We start from the raw sequence: 22,480 nt of genomic DNA on the forward strand, positions 1-22,480 counted from the left end.
CCCGAACCCCGGTCAGCGCGGGGCGTCAGGCGGCAGCGGCGGGGTGCGAGCTGCACGAGGCCGACGGCAGCGGCACTGCGGACGGCCACGGGCTGGCGACGAGCAGTGAGCGTGGGCGGGGCGGGGGTAAGCCCACTGAGTAGCGGCTCGATTGTTCTGGCCTGGCTATGGCGCCTCTCCTCCCCCCCGCCATGGCTCCCCGTGTCCCTGCTCCGCTCCTCTCAGTGAGTGAAAGTGGCCGCCGCCGCCGCCGGCCCAGCGCCCGCAGCCGCCTCAGCGCCGCCGCCATCTTGGGGTCCCAGGAGCCGCCGAAGGAGCGAGCTAGGAGCGTCCACGCCCAACGCAGTCACCGTCCCACGGCCTCAGAGAGCGAACCGCGGCTCCACCGTCGGCGGGGCGACCCCCCCCTCCGGACCCCGCCCGCACCCCGCCCCCCCTCCGCCGCCGCCGCGGCGGCGGGGCCCGGCGGCCCGAGGTGAGGCGACTAGACGTGGGCGGACGAACGGAGGGGGGGTTGTGTAGGCCCCGTTGCGCCCCTCTCTGTGGGCGACGACTGGGCCTCGTCTTAAAGGGGCCGTCGCCCCCGGCCCTGGGATTTGTTGGGGTTAGTAGGGAGGATGGGTGTGGACACTCCTCGCAGGGTTGGGACCTCAGGGATCTGGGCCTTGTTCTTACTCTCTCCTACCTCTGGAGACCCGGGGTCACGCGGTGACCTCGGCCAGCCGAGAAAGCCCGTGGGGCGCCCACACGTGAGGAGTGTGTTAGACCTGGTGCACGTGGGACCCGGTGGGGCGGTGTCGGCTAACACGTGTGTGGGTTTGGGGGTGGGGTGGGGCAGGGCGGGGGCTGGTTGGGCTCGAGTGGGAACCCGGTGTGGACTGCTGTATTTGTCCTTTTAAACAGATGAGCTCTAAGGGCTTGATAGTGTGTCAGTTTATGGGAGCGAGTTGGGATCTGGGTGAATGGTCCATTTTGCTTGTTGGTGTTGGCTGGGTGCAGCCTAACACGTGCGCACACTTAGGAGTGTGTAGGTGTCACCCCTTCTAGGCTTTTTGGCCTTTGTAGGGCGTCTAGGCAAGTGTCATCTAATTTGACGTTCCTTCTTGAGGTCGCTGTTGAAAACTACTACTTCCGTAATCAGCGAGGGTGGAAGCCCCCTACAGTTTAGGAGTGAGAGGTTCTAAGAAGGCACTCACTATTTTAGTTTAACAGCCAGCTCTGCTGAATTCTTTTATTCAAACACTGTCTAGTTGTATGTTCGTGTACTTGTTGGTAGAATGGAAGAAGAAATGAGGTGGTTGACTTTGCTAACATCTCAGGTAACCAGCTTACTTTTCCAATCAATGACTTTCATGATTTCCTTTCCCAAAGGGAATTTTCATTGTGGTTTACAAGTGGCGGCTTTTTGTTATTCATTTTTAAAGTAACACCTTTACTGAGATATAATCCGCATACCAAAAGCTCCGACTTTTAAAGTGTACAATTCCATGATTTTTAGCAGACGAGTTGAGTTGTATAGCTAGCACAGTGCACTATCTAACTGATCACTCCAAAAAGAAGCCCCCATAGCAGTTACTCCCTTCTCCTCTTCACCCAACCCCTAGCAATCACTAATCTCTTTTCTGTTTTTGTAGATTTGCCTACTCTGGATATTTCATATAAACAGAATCATACAATATGTGTCCTTTTGTGGATATCGTCTTTCACTTAACCATGGTTTCAAGGCTCTTTCATGTTGTAGCATGTATCAGGACTTTGTTTCTTTTTGTTGCCAATTAGTGTTCCAGTTCTGGTTGTGTTTTATTCTTGAAATTCTCAAGCTCTTCCTATAAAACATTTATTTGGTTATTATATATGGTAAAAGTCACATACTTAACTAGATTGTGAAATAAATTTGTAGTTTTGAGAGTTATATTCCATTGTTTTAGTTTACTATGTTTTTTTCCTCTACAATTTGTTTCAGAAGAATCAGGAATCGATTTTTAAAGGTCTGTGTTTTTTAATAGGAAAAAACTAATGTAACGAGCACAAATATGATTAGAAGTTTTATGACTAATAAAAACATTTTTGAGTACATCAAGGTACAAATGTGATTCAGTCTCAACTACAGACCTAAAGCTGTGATGTTATAATTTCACCTAGTGAAAGTTTGTCATGGTGCTACCAGGGGAAGGTATCCTTAAACAGTTTTTGACCTTAACTTGTGTAGACATAGGACTAGGGAGGGACTAATAGGCATCTTTTCTGCCTACAAGGTTAAAACTGGCTTGGGGATTTAACACGTTAGCGTAAAGTTCACACAAAATACAAATGCTGGGATGCATTGAGTTTTAGAGTGGATAAGATTTGGATAAGATTGGTAGGAATTGGATAAGATTAATAGGAAACTTTGAATTTGTGTAGGAAAATAAGTGAAGTTGGTGACAGGTTTGCTTCCTAAGCACAAGGATTTTGATACACTAGGTCGTAGCCTGCAGAAGACTGAGAAGAGCATACTCGTCAATACTTACTAAACACCTTATATGGGCACTGATCTAATGAGCAGGGCTCCTGTTCTACCTCATACCGTCACCTTGGCAGTTAGGATTTCAGCATGTGAGTTGGGGGAGTGAAGGAACCTAAACATTTGAACTATGGCTGTGCATTAAATGAGAAAGTTGTAGAAGCACTGGATTCGCTTGCTAATTGTAGTACAGTAGGTTTGCTTAGAGTTGAAAAGTTGGTCACAAGTTTAATGCCTGGGTTTTGTAAGTACATAAGAGAGATTTCCATATGTGTTAGGTCAGAAGTAGGATATCAGTAATAGCCAACGTCATTGACAAATTCAATGGGAAAAAAATCACTGGGATTAAATGCTGTCCTTTTTTTTTTTTTCTTTAAAATTTGGTGTGCATCATATGGTATTTTAGTTCCCCAGCCAGGGACTGAACCTGAACCTTTGGCTGTAAAAGCAGAGTCGTAACCACTGGACCGCCAGGGAATTCCCCATATTTTAAACTGATGAACAGACAATGAATAAACTGTGTGACATCCCTTTGTAAACCTTCATTACCAAGGTTTGGTAACTGTGTGATGGTGTCGGAGCAGTATCCTTACATTATTTATGTGCTTTGAACCCCTTTATAGTTTAAAGAAACCTTTGAACCCCTTCTCAGAATTTTATTTTTCAAATGTATAAAATATAGTTTACGTTTTAACAACTAGTGATTGTCCTGCTCATATTGCTGTGGTATGCTACGGGAACTACATTCAGAATAGAAGAAAATGTTAATTTCAGTTATAGGTGAGTGAAAATAAGGATGTACGTTTTTTCCCATCCAATTTCTTGAACCCTAGTTTAAAGAGCCTTTGCCCTAGAGAGTTCGACATGTAGCTAAGTCATTTTATATGTATCAAACCAGTGATTTTTTTTTTTTTTTTTAAGAAGTAGAAGGGTTGTTGGCTCAAATTTGCATTCACATGAACAGGACTTTTTAGAGGAAAAGTGAGTGATAATTTAGCTGAAGAGAAACCTGGTTGTATAATAGAAAGACATTGGTTTTGAACTTAAAAAGACTTAGGTTTGAGTCCTGCTTAGCACTGAACAAGCCAATGAACTTGTTCAGTTCTCCGTATTTGTAAAACAGGTACAATAATTTTCACTTCTGAGATTAAATGACATACCAACTATAAGACAGCATATTGAGAAATGTTAGTTTATTTTCACCTTTGAAGAACATATCAAAAACTTTAACATACCTTTAGTTTTGATTTGGAAGAGGAAACTTACGCAGTAGGAAAGAACATGTATGGCATATAGGGTTTTCTCGGGGTATATGTATAGTGTTCACCTTTTTGTACTGGTACCAAAATGATTCATATTTCTTATGAATATAAACAGATAAGCTGCCTTTGGGTTTGCATGTGACAGCTACCTTTTCTGGGCAAGAAGTTAGTTAACTGAGGAGGATAAACTGGGTAAATCTTTCATTCCTTGTGCATGAACAGAAAAATGGCTAGTGAACATCAGTATGGTAAAAGGAATGCTAGGCCAGGTGGTCAATTTATCTCTGAGATTGTTGTCTGGATATTACTAGAAAGGCTGTCAACATATTTTGTCACTCCTGGAACTTCCCTGTTGGTCCAGTGGTTTAAGACTTAATGATTCATTGCAGGAGGCATGGGTTTGAGTTCTTGGGGAGCTAAGATCCCACATGTCTTATGGTGTGTCTAATAAGTAAATAAATGTTTAAAAAAGTCACTCCTGAGAGAGGTATGAAAAATAAAATTTAGAAATGGACTGTATTTGTATTATCTTGGTAGAAAACCACAGTGCATTCACTCTTAGACTTAAATTATTACACCTCAAAGAAGAACAAATTAAGCAGGAGGGAAGTTTCCAATATAAATAATGAAGGCAACAGTGAGGTTTGCATATGAAGATAAATTTGATTTCACAATGGAGTGATGAAGACTGAGATGGACTATTATTGAATTGTTAATCTGGAAAATTAGAACTAGCTTGAAAGATAAATATTGTTAGATAGGTGTATAATGAGTGGTTTGTTTATGAAACTTAATAACACAGAAAGTGGTTAAAACTCATAAACAGACCAGACCCAGTTTAACCATCACAAAGCCAGAGACTTTTCCATCCCTAGTTCATTTCAGGTCAACAACCATTTAATGATACTTGAACCTAATGTTTAGGAAATTCCTTATTCTGTTCATTCATTCACTCAATATTTATTTATTGAACACATACTGAATGTGCTTTGATCCGCCCAACAGTGAGTTGTTGAGCATCTGCCACACTCAGGGACTGTGGTAAGACTCTGTTGGGTGTGTACAAGTGAGTTAATCCAATTGTATGTATATATATTGGAGAAGGAAATGGCAACCCACTCCAGTCTTCTTGCCTGGGAAATCCTATGGACAGAGGATCCTGGTGGGCTAAAGTCCATGGGGTCGCAAAAGAATTGTACCTGACTTAGATTCTGAACAACATGTTTATGTATGGAGAGTACAGAGGGGCTCTGCAAAGAGAAACAGAATTGTGCGAACTCTTGGGATGCCATTTTTTGTTTGTTGTTTAGTCACTAAGCCGTGTCTGACTCTTCTGCAACCCCATGGACTATAGTCTTCCAGGCTCCTCTGTCCCTGGGATTTCCCAACTAAGAATACTGGAGTGGGTTGCCATTTCCTTCTCCAGAGGATCTTCTTGACCCAGGGATTGAACCCACATCTTCTGCATTGGCAGGTGGATTCTTTACCACTAGTCACCAGGGAAGCCATAGGGTGCCATGGATAAGTGTAAAAGTATAAACCTAAATGTTTCTCTTGACGTGCTGAAATAAATTACTAGTACTTAGGTTATTTTGTTTGTTTTAATATAGTGAAACATTCTTTTCATTTGTTTAAAGGTCCTAATCTGCCTTGTTAACAGAAGCGTTGTCATCCAGTGGCCTTGTAGTATAGCCAGACCCCTTTTAGATGCTAGAGCCAGATGACCTGGGTTCGAATTTTAGCTCTCTTATTAACTGTGTTGCCTCTGGAAAGCTGTTTAAGCCTCAGTTAATTCATCTTTTAAATTAAGATAATAGAAATACCTGCTTCACTCACTCACTTGCTCACAGAGACCTAAAAATTCTTACAGTGGAACCTGGCAAAGGGTGCTCTCAACAAGCGTTAGCTATAATTGTAAGTACCATTTTGTTTTGACAGTTTAATCTAGAGTTTTAGTTTGTAAAGTATTGAAGTCAGAAACTTTTTATTATGAATAGACAATATCTCAAGTCTTTTTTTAGATAACAGGTAAAAATACATCAGTAAAGAAAATCATTGCAATGCATTAACCTGTGTTTATGTAATGAATACTAGTAGATAGAAATATCTTTCTACTTAAAGTTATAGTGCAAAGAGATGAGGTTTTACAACATTAAACTTTATAATTCAGGGTCTAAAATATTTCTGTCTAGGTTGTCATTCTAAGGTTAGTAATAATTTGCCTTTTCTTAGAATCATTCTTAGAAAATAAGAGTAAGCCAGACTCTACAGTAGGGCTTGGGAGAGGTTTTCTGTAGAGTCAAATAATAAGTCTTAGGCTTTGCTGGCCATGTTTCTCTGTCTCAGCCACTCATGTCTGCGATTGCATTGTGAAAGCAGCCAAAGTGAATATGTCCCTGAATGAGTGGGGCTATTTGCCAGTAAAACTCTGGGGACTGAAATTGTAATTTCATATAATTTTCATATGTCCTGAATTTTCCCCAGTTACTTCAAAACTTAAAAACCATTCTTATCTGTCAGGACTTATAAAAATGAGCAGCAGGCTGAGTTTGACACGCGGGGCATGCCAACTCCTGTTCTAGAGTCGTGGCTGTGTAACTCTCTGGCTAGGTGATCTTGTGCTAGTTAATATTAAGCCTTTAATTCCATCATTTCAATAGGGATAATACATAAAAGTATTTGCTTTATATGTAGAGTTGTTAGAAATAAATGAAATAATCCATGTGAAGTGCTTAGCATCATCCCTGACACGAAGTGTTTAATAAATGCTATAAATTATTGTCATCTAGTTGAAACTCCCTCATTTTACACTGAGACTCTTGGGACCCTGAAAGGATAGCTGTTATTCTTAAAGTCTGTATGGCTTGTCAGTAGCATTAAACTTAAAGTTCTTGACTTCACCTTCTCTTTCTACTACCGAACCATGCTGCTTCCATAGAGGAGTGTAATACCATTCGGTTCATTTAAAATACTGCTTGAGAAAATTATTCTGTTGGCTACAGTAGTAGTAGATGCATGACATTATGCATTTGCTAAACTTGCAGGGCCTTTATAGCACAGAGTAAACTTCAGTATGTCCAAATTAAGCGAAAATCATTTCGGAGGTTGAAGGATTCCAGGAAGGAATGCGGATTGTGAAAGGAGAATATAATAATATTATAAATGTATGAAACCGCCTTATTAAAATAAGGAGGAGGGAACTGCTAACCTAAGTAACCTTGAAAATGAGTGGACTCTTAAGGAACTGCATATGAGCACTGTAGTCTAATTGTTACAATTGTGTTCTATGAGATATACCACTTAATTGTGATACTGAAACACAGACAGACTACAATTGAACAATTAAGTAAATGGATGGTGGGAGACCGACTACTTACTGTCAGAGTAAGAATTTACAGATAATCAAGGGAAGGCGGCTAGAATAATCCCTGTGGTGATGGATTAAAGTTGGAGTCATCAGTATGAATCCGTGTTTAGCTTGATACAGGTATAGGTGGTTGCATATACAAATTTTTAGAGGCACATACATAACATGGGTTTATATACACACAGGTATATTTCTGTGCTCTGTGCAGAGAAGGTTAAAAACCTAGGCGCATACCTAGTACCCACATCGTGTTTTCTTATACCATTATGTAATAAAAGGAACTGGAGCTCCTTAGAGAAGTAGCTAACTCTAGGTTTGATACAGGAAATCTACAAGATGAGCCTGGAGCATCAGAAGGTAAGGAAGTACTACAGCTCCCACCACCAGCATTCCACATTGATGAGGATATGTCAGAGGAGCACAGGGACCAACTGAAAAAGCTCCCAGTGGTCAAAACTCAACGATTTGAGCAGCAAAATAAAGCAGCATTGGATTATAACCCATAACATAAAGTCAATATATATGGCTCTATATTAATCTAAATAAATCATTGAATAAATGAATATACTGCTTGGAATACTTCATTAGCATGGCTTTATGCCCTTGGAGCCTCTGCTTGTTGGAGGTCCTTCAGACAATGTTGGAATAGTTAAATATGTGGGAGTTTGGAGTCAGACTTGTTGGATTCCAGTCCTGGCTCTGTCACTTTGGCTGTGTGACCTTAGGGGAGACGTTAAGCTTAACTCTTTTTTTTTTGTTTGTAAAATAAGGGTTATAGTGTTGTCTATGTCATAAAAGAATTAAATATGTGAATGTATATATGAAGTGCATATGCAAATAAAATGGCATCTGGTTCTCAATAGAATGTGTGTACATAGTCTTATTGCATTTGATGCAACAAAATAAAAAATTTGAATTCTCAGTTGGAATTCCTTGTGATGAAGTTCCCTTACCCCCAAGCTTCTTGAATATTTAAAAAAGTGTTTATTGGATGCCTAGTTTGGTGTAAACATACTTGCCTTGTTTATAATATCTGTGTATCTTATAAAATAAAGATAATGAAAGTAATTATATTTGGTGTTAATAAAAATATCATGTCTTAAGCGACTGAAATACAGTTGAAAAGCAAGAGCTGTTTAGTATACAGTTCACCTCATGCTTGTTTATAGATGGTTCATTGCCAGGATGAATTACCTGAACTTTGATTTCTCAGACTTCCTTTGGTGAAGAAAGGCTTCTCTGTTACCACCCACACTGGTTACTGTGTTCAGCCCCAAAATGAAAACTGACTTTTAGTATAGGAAAACTGAGTAGAAAAGTCAGTTTTATAATATTGGCTGGTTATGAATGTCTTTTACCTTTTATTCTCAATAATAAACTCTCACCATTACTTTTGTAATAATGGACAGTTAACTTAGTTATCAGTTCCATATAGTTATCTCAGCTGTTTGTGAGAATCTATTTTTCACAAATATCTATCAAGTAAGTTAATGTTAACTTCCTTTTGATGAGAAATAAACTGAATTGCTCAAGATTTTGGGCCTGTGGATTCAGTTCTGTAATTTCCCTTTTACTGGTGCATATATTTGTCAGCTGTCTCACTCCCTGAAAAAGGTAAGTGTTTTCATGAATTTAGCTGTGAAAGTTGTTAAAGTCAGTAATTCTTCAGTAAGAGGAATCTTTAGTTTTGTTTTCAAATTTTTAATTTGATAAATTGTCATTAATTTAGATTGGGTTCTTTTCACCAGAAGACTTGTGAAATATACTAGGGACCTCTAACATAGCCTAACATAAAACAATTTTTTTTTAAAATTACCATGTGAAAGGTCCACTGGCTACCTCAGGAAGCATTTCCTCCCTTTTGGATTTTTTTTAATTTAGACTCTAATTAATTCTTAATTAACGGGGATTAAACTTGTTTAACCGGATGTCATGTCTGTGGTGTATACTACAGAACTCCTCTATAGGCAGTTGTGCTAGTAATTTATTTTTTATTATTTTGATAAAATGCAGTTTGTTCCCTGTCTTGATGAAGATGCTATTTTAGGAAGCTGAAATGATTCTTTACCTAGAAGAAAGCAAACACATTGTAATTGTCGTCATCCTTGGAAACATAATTCATTTTGATATATATTCTGATTTTATTGAGGAAGAAAAGTAGGGAAAGGTAATCATGGATAAGTACTTTTTCTTTCTCACAATATACCTATAAGATAAGCAAAATATTTTCTCTTTGCCATTTTAGAACTCTCTGGAAGGGCCATGATTTTTTAGCCAGGAATTCTTCATTCCATTTCAAGTGCAGATGTAGGGAGTTCCCTGGCGATCCAGTGGTTAGGAGGTTAGGACTCTGCGCTTTCATCATGGTGGCCCAAGGACGATCCCTCGTTGAGGAACTCAGATTCCGCAAGCTGAGTAGCAAGAACCATCCCCTCCCCCGTCCACCGCCCCGCCCCCCCTCCCCTCTCCCCCTCCCGCCAAAAAAAAGCCCATGCAGGTGTAATTTTTGTCTCAGACTTTGATTTGGGGAAACCCTGGGTTTGTTAAATTATTCCTATGCTCTTACAGTAGGAACTGTTGCTTTGGTGGAGCAGGTGCTTTCTGGCCTTCCTGCCAACCTATGTAGAGGCCACTGTCAGCCTGTGCTCTTTGAGGACAAGGTTTTTCCTTCCTGCTTAGTTCAGTCCTGGGACATAGTGGCTTCTTTAGCTTTTTAGTGCATATTCAGTGGTTTGAATGGAAAGTTTAGGTTCAACTAGAATATTTAAGGAGTACCTAATGAATTATTTTCCTCTTTAACTTGCCATGTGTAGAGTGACCAGATACTGTTCAAACGTGGATACTTTTGGAAGTGAGGAGAGAATGTTGGTAATTATGTTTCAGACAACAGGCATAAAATTGAACTGTCATGGGCAGACCTGCTCATGGGATCACTCTTGTCTCTTTGTTGTTTTATCATAGCAGAGTCTGTGGTGAAGAATTGGGGCTTTTGAGTCACTGGTAATACATCTGAGTTCTACTTCTAGCTCGGGCAAGTTATTTAACCTAACTAAAATGGGAATACAGTTTAAATTACCATGAGGATTAAATGAGCTAGTATTATTAAAGCAAGAGGCCATCTATGGGGTCACACAGAGTCGGACACGACTGAAGTGACTTAGCAGCAGCAGCAGTGGCAGAAAAGCCCCTCACAACTAGTGGGCTCTTATTCAGTGATAGGTCCTTTGTCCTTCTCTCATCAGGCCATAACGAGAGTTATACTTCCAACTGAGGCTGGCTTTGAAAGTTTTTTTAATGGTTGAGGTTATGTGAAAGATTTCAGTGAATGCAGAAATGTTTTTTTGCTGAGCCATTGAGTGTTTTTTTTTTGTTAAAGTTGTATAATTATGGCGGGCAGGAAATAAATGCCTGTAGAACCTAATTACTCTTACTCTTTCAAAGCATTCATGAGAAAAAAATTTTACCCTGATTATTTTTTGTAGAATTGCTAAATGATATTTTAATAGATTTTAATAGTTTATAAAATATAAACTATATAATATTTAATAGTAATGGAAAGAAGTTGCTGGTAGTCTTTATTTCAGCTAAATGGAATGATACAAGATGTTTTATTCGTTAGGGAACAAGTGATTTAAATAAGAATTTTATTAAATTTCTTGTCAGTATATTGTACAGATTATGTATTTTTGAGTTTGGATTATTTCCCCCATGTTTTTTATATTCTGCAAATTTAATCCATTTTAATTATTTGTAAATTTTTAAAAAGGAAACTAAAGAAAAGCAGTTTTTGTTGTACTTTGTACATTAGTACAAGGCTCCACATTGTGAACCAAAGAGGGGCGTATTCAGGCACTAAACTTCCACCTACTTCTGATATTGCATATGATTTCTTACTTAGTAAACAGATAATAAGGTAATACAGAAAGACCTAAGGTAAAGAACAGTCACAGTAATAGCAGATTCAACTAAGAGAACTAAGAGAAATGGGAGTTACTTAGTTGGCCCATTTAAGTATACAGTAAATTGTTGCTGCCTGTAAAATATTGGAGAGTTAGGGAAGATATTTTAACAGTAAGGAATACTGGTTAAGCATAGCATATGTTAATGGGAACTTTTAGTATCTGTGTTATCTGGTACTGCTGCTGCTGCTAAGTCACTTCAGTCGTGTCCGCCTCTGTGTGACCCCCATAGACGGCAGCCCACCAGGCTCCCCCGTCCCTGGGATTCTCCAGACAAGAACACTGGAGTGGGTTGCCATTTCCTTCTCCAACCTGGTACTGGAGAAATACAAAAAAATACTTTAAGGGCACTGGAGAAATATAAAAGTACTTTAAGGGCAGTGGCTAGAAATTGAATCCTGATCTGAAGAGCAAAAGGGAAAGTGTAATAAGGATCTTCTGGAGTAATTCTGAGTGGCCTTGGAACCCAGCAGAATCTTGGTAAGGCTTTTGTGTTAGAGAGAATTTGCACCTTTATTTGGTGTGGATATGGCAAAGAGGGCTACTGCGTCTGATTACATATAGTTTGCAGTAATACCGTTTCTCTGCAGACTGTTAATACTGTTGCAAACTGATAAAGAATGAAACCAAGCAAAGAAGGACTGACTAGTCTTTTTAAATGCAGAAGTTTTTAATTTTGATGAAGTCAGTTTATCAATATTTTCTTTTGTAGTTATTACTTCCTGTCTTTCGTAGTTAGTACGCCCTATCTATTAAATTTTTACCTACTCCAAAATCACAAGGATATGTTCTTATGTTTTCTTTTAGAAGCTTTATCGTTTTAACTTTTTATTTAAGTCTGATTTGTCTCTCACATCACTTTTGTGTATGATATGAAGTGTAGATGTTTGAAGTTCAATCTCTCCTCCATATAAATCTCCAGTTGTTCCAGTACCATTTGTCAAAAAAAACCCTTCCTTTCCCTATTGAATTGTTTAGTGCCTTTGTCAAGAACAGTGTGACTGTGTAAGTATGGATCTCTTTCTGAACTCTCTTCTGTACTGTTGCTTTGTCTATCCTCTACCAATGCAGCACCATCTGATTACACTGATTTCAAGAGTTACTGAAAGTTTCAGTGAACTCCCAACTTTAGCCATCTTTTCTAAACTTGTGTGGACTATTCTGCATCCTCTGTATTTCCATATAAAGCTTAGATTGAGCTTGTCAGTCTCTTCAAAAACTGGGATTTGATTGAGAAATCTATAGATGAACTAGCCAATGTACATGAAGGATGTTATAGTAATACATATATCTGACAAAAGAATTATATCTGTGATATATCAAGGACTTATATAACTCAGTAATAAAAAGACTGAAATTTTCTGAAATGTGGTTGAAAAACTTTAACAGACATTTCACAAAGGAATTTACACAAATGGCCATTAAGCGTATGAAAATGTACTCAACTTTATCAGTCATCAGGGATGTACAAATTAAAACAACAGTGAGATGATATTATAATACAAAGTGTTGACAAAGATGGAAAGCAACTAGAACTCTTATGCATTGTTGGGGGTGGGGAGTGTAAAATAGAACAATTTTGGAAAGTTGTTTGGTGGTTTCTTTTAAGGATAAACATATACCTGCCTGGAGAAGGCAATGGCAGCCCACTTCAGTACTCTTGCCTGGAAAATCCCATGGACGGAGGAGCCTGGTAGGCTGTTGTCCATGGGGTCACAAAGAGTCAGACACTTACTGAGCGACTTCACTTTCACTTTTCACTTTCATGCATTGGAGAAGGAAATGGCAACCCACTCCAGTGTTCTTGCCTGAGGAATCCCAGGGATGGTGGAGCCTGGTGGGCTGCCATCTGTAGGGTCGCACAGAGTCGGACACGACTGAAGCGACTTAGCAGCATATACCTACCTATAACCTAGTAGTTCTATTCCTCAGAATTTACCCAAAGAGAAATGAAAACCCAAATATCCATCAGCAAGTGAATAGATAAATTGTAATTATATTCATTCTTGTAATGGAGTCTGATTCAGTAACAAAAAGGAATGAACGGTATGTAGTAACATGGATGAATCTCAAAAACATACTCAAAACCTCAAAGAATTCAGATACAAAAGTATATATACAGTATTTGTTTAGTCAGTTGTGTCTGTCTCTTTGGGACCCTATGCAGTATGATTCCCTTTATATAATAAATTTCTAGTCTTATAGTGGTTCAAGGATTGTTTGGATTCAAATCCACATTCCCGATTAAAGTGGTATGAACTTGAGCAAGTTACTTAACGTGTAAGCCTTTGGTTCCTTATCTGTAAGTGGGATAATAATAGTAATAATCTTTTTAAACAAAATTATCCAGTAGGTTCTCTGTGCTAGAGGTATTATACTACTGTTAGAATTTTGTAAGAACCCTCCATATGATATTTAAATTTGTATAGTGTTATAAATAATTTTTGTTCATTTTTAAACTTTTTTCCTGTGCAGAAATGGCACCTTGTAACATTTATTGAGATATAATTTCTGGTTGATAAAAGTCACCATTTAAAATGTATATAGTTTTAGTGTATTCATTGGTTTTAATATATTCACAGAGTTGGCAATAGTCACCTCAGTGTCAGAACCTTTTCATCAGCCCCCAAAGAAACCTCTGTTTATTATCAGTCACATTCCATTCACACTTGTTGTTTAGTCACTAGGTGGTATCTGACTCTTTTGAGACCCCATAGACTGTATCCCAGCAGGCTCCTCTATCCATGGAAAAAGCCAGGCAAGAATACTGGAGTGGGTTGCCATTTATTTCTCCAGGGGATCTTCCCGAGCCAGGGATTGAACTTGTGTCTCTCGTGCCTCCTGCTTTGGCTGGTGGATTCTTTACCACTGAGCCACCAGAGAAGCCCCTACTTAACCCTGTCCCAACTTCCTGTCCCACACAACCACTGATCATTTTTTGTTTCCTATGGAGCTGCTGTTCTGGATACCTCATAAGTTAATCAAACAGTATAAGGGCTTTGTTGACTGGCTTGTTTACTTAGTATAATGTTAAAGTTCATCTGTGTTACAGTGTCTGTTAGTAATTATTCCAACTCTTTCTAATGCCAAATAATATTCCATTGTATGGATATACCACATTATATTTATCCATTCATCAGTTGATGGACATTATGTTCTTTCCACCTTTTGGCTGTTATGAATATTACTATGAAAATTTAAGTCTTAACTTTTTTTGCAGACATATATTTTCATTTCTCTTGGGTATACCTAGAAGTGGATTTTCTGGGACAAAGGTAAACATATGTTCAACTACTTGAAAAAGTATCAGACATTTCCTAAATGGCTGCACCATTTTACATTCCAGCTAGCAGTGTACGAAGGTTCTAGTTTCTGTATATCTTTGCCAACACTTGTTACTGTCTGTCTTTTCTATTATAATCATCCTAGTGGGTTTTATTGTGGATTTGCTTTGTATTTTCCTGGTCTCTAATGATGATGAAGAATCTTTTCATGTACTTTTAGCCATTGAAATATCCCCTTGGGAGAAATATTTATTCACATCCTTTTCCCATTTTTAATTAATTAAAAAAACTGTTTTGGGGATTGCCAAACAGCGTGGGGGATCTTAACTAGTTTCCTGACCAGGCATGGAACCTGCCCCCACTGCACTGGAAGTGCAGAGTCTTAACCACTGGACTGCCAGGAAAGTCCCCTTTGTCCATTTTTAATTTGAGTACCTTTTTATTACTGTGTTTTAAGAGCTTTGTAAAATATTCTGGATATCAATCAATTCCTTATCGGATATATGATTTGCAAGTATTTTCTCCTATTAGTGAATTTTCAATTTCTTGAGAGTATCCTTTAAAGCACTAAAGATGATAAGTCCAGTTTATCTGTGTTCCTTTTGTTGCTGTTGCTCTTGGTATATTATCTAAGAAACTGTTACCTCATCCAAGCTCATGATTTTTTTCTCACATTTTCTTCTAAGAGTTTTATACTTTTAGCTCTTAAATTTAGGTTTATGATCTCTTTTGAGTTAATTTTTTGTGTGTAGTGCAAGGAAGAGTTCCAGCTTCATTCTTTTGTATGTTGCTGTACAGTTGTCATTGTGCCATTTGTTCAAAAGGCTGGTCTTTCCCCACTGGATTATCTTGACACCCTTGTTGGACATCAGTTGACTCTAAATGTAAGGGTTTATTTCTGGATTCTCAGTTGTTCCATTGATCAGTGTTTCTCACTTTATGTCAGCACCATATATCTTGATAACTACTTCAGCTGTGTGGATAATTTTAAAATCAAAGTATGAATTCTCCAACTTTGTCATTTCAAAGATTATTTTGGCTGTCCTAGGTCCCTTACATTTCCATATGAATTTTATTTTATTTTTTACTTACTTTTTTCGCTGCACTGTGGCTTACAGGATCTTAGTTCCCTGACCAGCAATGAAACCTGGACAACAGCAGTGAAAGTGTTGAGTCCTAACCACTGGATCACCAGGGAATTCCCTGAATTTTAGAATCAGCTTGTCTATTTCTTCAAAAAAGGCAGCTTGGATTTTTGATGTGTATTGTTGAGATGTTAAAAATGTTAAATCATCTGATCCATGAACTGTGGGATATTGTCATTTTTTTAGTTCTTTTAATTTCTTTCAACAGTGTCTTGCAGTTCTTTGGTTAAGTGTGTATTCTTTTTGATGGTAACGTAAGTGGAATTATTTTCTTAGTTTTTCTTTCAGATTGTTCGTTGCCAGTATATAAAAATATAATTGATTTTTGTATATTGATCTTGTATCCTACAAGATAACTGAGCTTGCTTATTCGTTCTAATCATTTTTTAGAGCACTCCTTAGTGTTATCTACTCTTGTACAAGATCATGTCATCTGTAAATATAGTTTTACTTCTTTCTTTTCAGTCTGGGTGCTTGCCATCGCTCTCTCCCTCCCTTCCTTCCTTTTCCTAATTGCCCTAGCTAGAATTTTCAGTCCAGTTTTGAATAGAGGTTGTGAAAGCAGACAATGTCTTGTTCCTGATCTGAAGGGGGAAGCGTTCTGTCTTTCACTATTAGGTATGGTGTTAGCTCTGTTTTGTGTCAGTGTCCTTTATCAGGTTGAGGGAGTCCCCCCCCACCCTTTTTAAAAGTTTTGTTTATTTTTTGGCAGCACTCTGTGGCCTGTGGGATTTTAGTTCTCCAGCCAGTAATGGAACCTCTGCCCCCTGCAGTGGAAGCATGGAGTCTTAAACACGGCTGTCAGTAGTGAAGACTGTTCATAGTTTGTTGACTGTTTTATTTTGAAATGGTGTTGGATTTTGTCAAATCATTTTTCTGTTTCTGTTGAGATGATGAAGTGGGTTTTGTGCTTTAATGAGGTGTAACACATTGATTTGCAGGTATGACACCAACTTTGCATTCCTAGGATAAATTCTACTTTAGTAATAGTGTCTAATTTGGAGAAGGCAGTGGCACCCCACTCCAGTACTCTTGCCTGGAGAATCCCATGGATTCAGGAGCCTGGTGGGCTGCAGTCCTTGGGGTCGCTAGGAGTCAGACACAACTGAGCGACTTCGCTTTGACTTTTCACTTTCATGCAGTGGAGAAAGAAATGGCAACCCACTCCAGTGTTCTTGTCTGGAGAATCCCAGGAACGGGGGGATCCTGGTGGGCTGCCGTCTATGGAGTCGCACAGAGTCAGACACGACTGAAGCGACTTAGCAGCAGCAGTAATTCTTTTTATATAATGTTGGATTCTGTGTATGATGCAGTTAACCCTTGAAAAACATGGGTTTGAACTGCATGCACTCACTTACATGTAGATTGTTTTTCAATAACTGCATACTGCACCATCTGTAGCTGGTTGAATCCATAGATTCAGAACTGTGGATATGGAACCTTAGGTACAGAACAGCACGACATGAATTTTCAACTGCAAGGAGCGTCGGTGGCCCCAAATCCCCATGTTGTTCATGGGTCAGCTGTATTTTGTTGAGGATTTTGTATCTATATTAAAAGGGTAATTAGTCTTTGTAGTCTTTCCTTGGTACCCGTGGGGGATTGATTCCAAGATCCCCTGCAAATACCAGAATTTGTGGAAGTTAAGTCCCTTCTATAAAATGGTATAGTCAGCCCTCCATATCCGTGGGCTCTGTATCTGGGATATGAAGGGCTGACTTGTACTTTTCTTGTGATATCTTTGCCTGGCTTTAAAAATCAAGGTAATGGAGATGTCATAGAGTTTCCTTTCTGTTAACTGGAAGAGTTTGTGAAGGATTGATAATAATTCTGCTTTAAATGTTTGGAAAAATTCACTGGTGGAGCCATTTGGCCTGGGTTTTTGGAAGCATTAAATTTTAGGTGATTGTATTCATCACACTTTTTGTTTTTTATTCATTAACTCATACAGAAGGATGCATATCCTAAACTCTGCTGTTTCCTCATTCAGAGTTATCAGTTCAGTTCAGTCGCTCAGTTGTGTCCGACACTTTGCGACCCCATGGACTGCAGCATGCCAGGCCTCTCTGTCCATCACCATCTCCCAGAGTTTAGTCAAACTCATGTCCAGCAAGTTGGTGATGCCATCCAACCTCTCATTCTCTGTCATCCCCTTCTCCTCCCACCTTCAATCTTTCCCAGCATCAGGGTCTTTTCAAATGAGTCAGTTCCTCACATCAGGTGGCCAAAGTATTGGAATTTCAGCTTCAACATCAGTCCTTCAATGAACACTCAGGACTGATCTCCTTTAGGATGGACTGGTTGGATCTCCTTGCAGTCCAAGGGACTCTCAAGAGTCTTCTCCAGTACCACAGTTCAAAAGCATCAATTCTTTGGCGCTCAGCTTTCTTCACAGTCCAACTCTCACATCCATACATGACCACTGGAAAAACCATAGCCTTGACTAGATGGACCTTTGTCAGCAAAGTAATGTTTCTGCTTTTGAATATGCTGTCTAGGTTGGTCATAACTTTCCTTCCAAGGAGAAAGCATCTTTTAATTTCATGGCTACAGTCACCATCTGCAGTGATTTTGGAGCCCCAAAAAATAAAGTCTGCCACTGTTTCCCCATCTATTTGCCATGAAGTGAGGGGACTAGATGCCATGTTCTTAGTTTTCTGAATGTTGAGCTTTAAGCCAACTTTTTCATTCTCCTCTTTGACTTTCATCAAGAGGGTCTTTGGTTCTTCACTTTCTGCCATAAGGGTGATATCATCTGCATATCTGAGGTTATTAATATTTTTCCTGGCAATCTTGATTCCAGCCTGTGCTTCATCCAGCCCAGCATTTCTCATGATGTACTCTGCATATAAGTTAAATAAGCAGGGTGACAATATACAGCTTTGACGTACTCCTTTTCCTATTTGGAACCAGTCTGTTGTTCCATGTCTAGTTCTAACTGTTGCTCCTGACCTGCATACAGATTTCTCAAGAGGCAGGTCAAGTGGTCTGGTATTCCCATCTCTTTCAGAATTTTCCAGTTTGTGGTGATCCACACAGTCAAAGGCTTTGGCATAGTCAATAAAGCAGAAATAGATGTTTTTCTGGAACTCTCTTGCTTTTTCGATGATCCAGCGGATGTTGACAATTTGATCTCTGGTTCCTCTGCCTTTTCTAAAATCAGCCTGAACATCTGGAAGTTCACGGTTCGCATATTGCTGAAGCCTGGCTTGGAGAATTTTGAGCATTACTTTACCAGCGTGTGAGATGAGTGCAGTTGTGTGGTAGTTTGAGCATTCTTTGGCATTGCCTTTCTTTGGGATTGGAATGAAAACTGACCTTTTCCAGCCTGTGACCACTGCTCAGTTTTCCAAATTTGCTGACATATTGAGTGCAGCACTTTCACAGCATTATCTTTTAGGATTTGAAATAGCTCAGCTGGAAGTCTATCCCCTCCACTAGTTTTGTTCGTAGTGATGGTTCCTAAGGCCCACTTGACTTCACATTCCAGGATGTCTGGCTCTAGGTGAGTGATCACACCATTGTGATCATCTGGGTCTTGAAGATCTTTTTTGTACATTTCTGTGTATTCTTAATATCTTCTGTGTATTATTAATATCTTCTTAATATCTTCTGCTTCTGTTAGGTCCATACAATTTCTGTCCTTTATTGAGCCCATCTTTTCATGAAATGTTCCCTTGGTATCTCTAATTTTCTTGAAGAGATCTCTAGTCTTTCCCATTCTATTATTTTCCTCTATTTCTTTGCACTGATCACCGAGGAAGGCTTTCTTATCTCTTCTTGCTGTTCTTTGGAACTCTACATTCAAATGGGTATATCTTTCCTTTTCCCCTTTGCTTTTCACTTCTCTTCTTTTCACAGCTCTTTGTGAGGCCTCCTCAGAGAGCAATTTTGGTTTTTTTGCATTTTTTTTTCCTTGGGGATGGTCTTGATCTCTGTCTCCTGTACAGTGTCACGAACCTCCGTCCATAGTTCATCAGTCACTCTGTCTATCAGATCTAGTCTGTTGAATCTATTTGTCACTACCACTGTATAATCAGAAGGGGTTTGATTTAGGTCATACCTGAGTGGTCTAGTGTTTTTCCCTACTTTCTTCAATTTAAGTCTGAATTTGGTAATAAGGAGTTCAGGATCTGAGCCACAGTCAGCTCCCAGGTCTTGTTTTTGCTGACTGTATAGAGCTTCTCCGTCTTTGGCTGCAAAGAATATAATCTATCTGATTTCAGTGTTAACGATCTGGTGATGTCCACGTATAGAGTCTTCTCTTGTGTTGTTGTAATTCAGAGTTATAGATATTTGTAAGTCATCCAGATTCCTTGTTTAGTATTTAATATAGTCTGACACTCATAAGTTCAGGAAGTTTTTTTCCTGAACTTCCATTGCACTTTATCTGTACATTTCTTAAATAAGTTCCCATGTGTGCTTTTTATTCTCTTTTTATTCATTAAATTCTCTGAAGGAAATATCTTTTTCTACACTGAGTTCACCAATTGAATAGCTGAATGAGGGAAATGTGACTTTAATATTCATGTGCAAATAACATCTCCATTCTTTTTTGGTCTATTTCTATCTTTAAAAATATTACAAAGTTTTTTATTTGGCCTGATCCTGCTTGTTTGTGCCATAGCCCTGCAGATTATTAATGTAGCCTGTGGCTCTGAACTCAGTAAATCACATTCAGTCATAATAGGTTTGGATTACAGATTGCCTGAGTTATGGAGGAGTGCAGGTGGGAAATCCAGTTGTTCTGTTACCTTAATATTTGGCCTTTTAGAGCTTTAGCCTATAACCTGCTATAGACTGTCTTCAGTCCTTAAAATGCTTTAAAGCTATAGTTTTCACAAGAGCTGTACTTTAATTCAGCCTCTTCTGTACTAATATAGATAAATTTAGGAATTATTTCTTTTTAAAAATTTATTTTTAACTGGAGGAGGATTACTTTATAGTATTGTGTTGGTTTCTGCCATATATCAACATGAATCAGCCATAGGTATATGTATTTTCCTCTCCCTCTTGAACCTCCCTCCCACCAGGAATTACTTCTGAAAGGCAGTAATGATTGAACTGTCTTTAGATATCTGACTAAGTCAGTGATTCTCATTCTGGTCTTCTCTTAAATATTTTGATGAGTGATTTTGCCATAAAATGGTCAAATAAATTGACAATTCCTCTTGAAAAGAGACTAAGCACATTAGCATATTAGAAATGTGAGGAATCTTAAGTCTGACTTTAATGCATTAATATTTTTAATGAAAGTGAAAGTTGCTCATTCGTGTCCGACTCTTTGCGACCCCATGGACTACACAAGCCATGGAATTCTCCAGGCCAGAATGCTGGAGTGGGCATCCATTCCCTTCTCTAGGGGATATTCCCAACCCAGTGATTGCACCCAGGTCTTCCATGTTGTAGGTGGATTCTTTACCAGCTGAGCCACCAGGGAAAACCCAGGAATGCTGGAGTGAGTTGCCTATCCCTTCTCCAGCAGATCTTCCTGACCCAGGAATCGAACTGGGGTCTTCTTCATTGCAGGCGGATTCTTTACCAGCTGAGCTACCAGGGAAACCTGATATTTTTAATATCCATGGTCATTTATTAATTTCGAGCTAGGACTTAGAGAAGTAAACTTTGGGAAATGGTTCTCTAAATGACTGGTGTGACACTAACTTGGGGCAATATTTATAAAGAGAAATCGGCGGGGGGGAATTACAGAAAATCTAAATGGTTAGATCTTTTGACAAATACTTAATAGCCAGAATTGTAGTATTTTATGAGGTGGTTGTGATATAGCATGTTATTACCATTGCTGTTAAGAAATAAAGATTAGAACTCCCCTCTTTCCCTTAAAAAAATCAAAATTAAAATTAAGCTAAAAACTGTTTCTTGGATTAGGCTACCATTGAACAGAGCCTGTTAGCTCACCCCTATTCAGAAGTAGGGTGGCTTTCCCTGTTAGGTCTTTCATTTGGGGGAGGATGGAAATTCTCAGCTAAGAATTGGCAGTTGGTGCAGGTATCCTTCAGCTTCTTGTCTAGAAGTAACGCCTTGATCTCTTCTATCCCCATATTTATCTAAGCTTGCCTGGGAGACAACTTTATGGAGGATTCCCTGAAAGATATTCATTCAGTTCATGCATTCTTCTGTTGTTCAATGGATAATAAATGATTGAATCCATTCTCCTTGCTTCTGTTACCTGACTTTTGTTATCTTTGATTTGTCTTATTTAAATTTTATCTGCAGGTCTTGTGTCCAGGATGGACGTGGAGGCCTATGGTCATTGACTACAAATTGTCTTTATATAGAAAGTAACATTAGAACTAGAGTTTTGTAGCCTTGACATTTAAGACTATGTTTTGAAAAGCAAATTAATATGGTCATTTTTAAATATCAGAACCAAATAGATTCGTTAGGGATCTTTGCCCAAATATTTTAGCAAGTTTATTTAGTAAGGGAGCTAAGGCATGCATGTATATGTACAGTTAGTCAACTGTAAGATCATGTAAGTGCCATCCTTTCTGTAAATAACCATATAGATGTTCAAAGAAGAGGAAAGTTTTAGCTAAGAATAATCTGAGAGTGTTTCCTGGAACAGGTTATATCATTTTGTCTTTGAGAGATTTCATCTCAGCTTGGTGAGACTTATTACAGAGATGTTATTTATAGGATAAGGGCAAGGTAGTATCCATAAAGGCATAGCAGTGATTAGAGAATGCAGAGCAGTCAGCGTAGGACCATACATGAACATAGGTAGGTAAGTCTGATGTATGTGGGTTTGATTTGAAGGCAGATACTTTACCATGGATATCAAGCTTTATTTGAGAACTAAAGGGTGATCACAGTCCAAGTTGTAGGGTAATCAGGATTAAAGAGCCAGAGTTCAGGGTATGGACCAGGTCACTCAGTGGTGAATTGCTCTGACATCGTGTGTTAATAGTTCTTTCATCCTTTGAAATTGCAGTGAGA

At 38.9% G+C, this 22,480-nt stretch overlaps 1 protein-coding gene across 1 annotated transcript in view; it reads left to right on the plus strand.

The window, feature by feature from the left end:
* Positions 227–22,480, plus strand: part of INO80 (INO80 complex subunit) — a 125,033-nt gene continuing 102,779 nt past the window's right edge. The window contains exon 1 of the mRNA XM_018054429.1: positions 227–475. The gene's annotated coding sequence lies outside the window, so the exon portion shown is untranslated. The remainder of the gene's footprint in view (positions 476–22,480) is intronic.

The sequence above is a fragment of the Capra hircus genome, chromosome 10 (assembly GCF_001704415.2).
Source record: "Capra hircus breed San Clemente chromosome 10, ASM170441v1, whole genome shotgun sequence".
Classification (NCBI taxonomy): Eukaryota; Metazoa; Chordata; class Mammalia; order Artiodactyla; family Bovidae; genus Capra; species Capra hircus.